This window comes from Toxorhynchites rutilus, chromosome 2, assembly GCF_029784135.1.
Source record: "Toxorhynchites rutilus septentrionalis strain SRP chromosome 2, ASM2978413v1, whole genome shotgun sequence".
Lineage (NCBI taxonomy): Eukaryota > Metazoa > Arthropoda > Insecta > Diptera > Culicidae > Toxorhynchites > Toxorhynchites rutilus.
In genome coordinates this window covers 48512301-48515405 of record NC_073745.1, presented here as the reverse complement: position 1 = coordinate 48515405, position 3105 = coordinate 48512301, and the positions used below count along the sequence as shown (strand labels likewise).

The 3105-nt window shown below is 40.5% G+C and overlaps 1 non-coding gene across 1 annotated transcript; it reads left to right on the top strand.

The window, feature by feature from the left end:
- The first annotated feature begins 2043 nt into the window (after positions 1-2043).
- On the top strand, positions 2044-2120 carry Trnak-cuu (transfer RNA lysine (anticodon CUU)). The gene has a single exon. It is a non-coding gene; the product is annotated as a tRNA-Lys (tRNA).
- Positions 2121-3105: the final 985 nt, after the last annotated feature.

The following is a 3105-nucleotide window of genomic DNA, read 5'->3' as shown; positions in this document are numbered from 1 at the left end:
ACTCCTAACGCCCACCGAAAAAAAGTGGTATTATGGAGATTTACTGAACTGAACAACCGAAGAATACAATTCGTTTAATCTTTCAAAAACTACTATTAGTTGGCAAACTTATTCACATCTGAATGAAGAAAAACATACTTAGATTTAACTAAACTATAACTAAACTATACATCTTCCACTTCTCATTGGTAGAAGTTACACTGAAGATGTACAAATAACTTGACTATCGACCTCCGTCGAAAAAGTAACCTGGTGAGTATCGTCATTCCGACCCCAGAACTATATCCGAGAAATTAAGGAATGAAACAATAATCACCTTAAAATAAACCGATTTTTCTTCGCACACGGACGCTACCTCGGACATAACCAAAGATTGCAAGCATCCGGTCGAAGAAAAATCTTAAATTCTTTTCCCGGTCATTTTCTACCGATGGCTCATGCCAACGCTAAAATGACACAAAAAAAACAAATAAAAATTCTAAAAAAATCACCAAATATATCAATCAATCAATTAAACATTCACTCACCCCTTGCATAAAAGCGACAAAAATTCATTCGTTCATTCAATACACTCACACAATTCACTCACTCCATTGCCAACTAATCAGTATGTGAAATGTAAACAAACCAGTGCGTTGATTTTGCAGTGTCGTGAGTATTTATTTTATAATTTCCCCACGGATGATTCCGTAAAACGGATATTTGGAATGCGGCGAGGACTGGACGCATCACCGAAAACAAGGAAAGTATAAATTACATATCGTTCCAATTATTGGATGTGAAGTTTTTCTCTTTGTTTCTTCCCCAGGTTAGGTTCGACAACAAGCAGCATCACCGACTGAACGCGATAAACAATGATAATTAACAAGCAGACTCAGACGAAAGGATAAAACCCATTCGAATCTGACAAAGATGGAGCAGGATCGGGAGGACAACCACTAGACGAACACGAATACTAGAATCAGGAATGAAGGACAACCGATAGAACAGTAATCGCAGCAAAAACAAGGAAACTACAAATAAATCGGACATGATGATTGCTGATGACACACTGGAAAAACAATACAGGAAAGAAAAAAAATACAGGAAGCGGATACGATATTTGACTAAATACGAGGATTGTGCGGATTGGACAGGATGGCTGGAAGGACATAAGTAAGAACACGGAATAATCTCAAGGGAAGGAACTGGATAGGATACGAGCTGGAGGACTACTGACAAAACCGGACGGAGGAATCACAACGATAACTATGAAACATTAAGTATAAAATTTATAACTAAATACTAATTTCTACCATTATTTTAGGAACTAGAGATGACTACCAAAATAGTTGAACACTTAATAAACTACGAATTTCTTCGAAAACAACAACACTACAAAAAACAACAACTACAAAGAACGGAATCGAGTATAAATTAAAAGATGAACAAAGGAAAAATCGTGAGTGATTAAAATTATTTAATTAAAAAACAAACCTAACTATATTTAAGACTAATACTAGAAACTAAGTGATAGGGAACTAGGATTTACTTAACTACTAATCTAATACTAATATTTACAATTTTATCTACAATCCGAGTTGATTTTTCCCATTCTCGGTTCCGAAGGTCAAACTCGACTCGTTCTTTTCTCGTTTCTCGTTGGGATTTCTTCGTCACTTCGGTTTCATAGCTTGTTTTCTGGAATCAACCAACCGAACGGGACTCTAGTCGCTTCTCCTTCAGACTGCTCTAAGTGCTAAGGCGCTCCCTTCCTCTTTTCTTCACGGTGCTCACTACTGATGTTCAAGAAGTCATCATCGGGGCTCGCTTTAGGCTTCGCGGTGACATGACCACTACTTTGTACAGGTCATAGCTCCGATTCATTCATTTTCTTCATGAGCTCCGCTACTTAATTTGAAGTCATCGCGAGCTCTCAACCTAGCATTTCAGGCAATCGTCTAAAAAATTGACGATTCCTCAATCGTTGGGATTCAATATTAATTTCCCCGTAGGTATTTTTTGTTATTTTTTTGTCTCTTTAAAAAAGATACATAGCTTGATGCTCTACCGGCTAGCTCAGTCGGTAGAGCATGAGACTCTTAATCTCAGGGTCGTGGGTTCGGGCCCCACGTTGGGCGCCAAATGTAACCCGACACGCCTTCTAGGCGTGTGAGTCCTTCCTAACCGGGGCTCTGCGCAGTCAAGCAGTTGGCTTAAGCGCCACTCCCGTAAGGGAGGCCAACCGCCGTGTTTTTGGTTGCCCGGCCAATGAGAATCGAACTCCCAGGGCGGGTTTTTCTTTCTTCCCCCAAAACCCGGTTTGTTTCTCAATTTGAGCTGCGCTGTAAAGTGAACCCGAACACCGCTTGTCCAGAGGACAAGATTAAAGCCCGAGAGTGCGTGGGCCGATCCCCAGACCACAAATTTCAGCAAATTTTCCTCACTGGACCAATGAGCGAAAATATTGTCCACAACGAAGCTCGCTTCGGAGCGTAGGAGTGGATGTTCAACTAACTGCAACAAAAAGGAGTCTCTTTGCAGACTCAAAACCTTTACAACAACAAAAAATCAGTTGCCGGTACTTAGGCCACACCGCTAGCCAGTAAATAACTCAGACTATAAAAAAAACAACTCAACATTTATTACAGGACAACAGCGTGACGACAAAAAAACTAATTCAACTCATTTATAATATAACAGAAAAATTTAATCTAACTCCAGACTCGAACATCAAATCATTGGATTTGCAGACATAGCAATTAGCTCACTACACTAAAGGCACATTCAAAAAGATTTGGTAATGGCGGTTGACTTTCTAGTCATACTGCTATGGCTTCTCCATTCACTCACATTCAATGGCTATTGTGTGTGTACTTTTGTGTGGTGTTGCTTCTGTTCTTGAGCTCTATAGCGCACCTCTCATTATTAGCGTGTTGAGTATTATTTCCCTACATGCGCATGTTAAAAGGAAAATAAAAATGGGTACTCACTACCATGGATTTACGTGGTACGGCGGCGAAGAGCGATGAACTTCCGCTGATGACGAGCCGCCGGGGGCGCGAGAATTTTGCTGGGGCCCTCGTGTTGACGGAGAGGGCCAATTCCAACGTAGCCGTGGGGTCA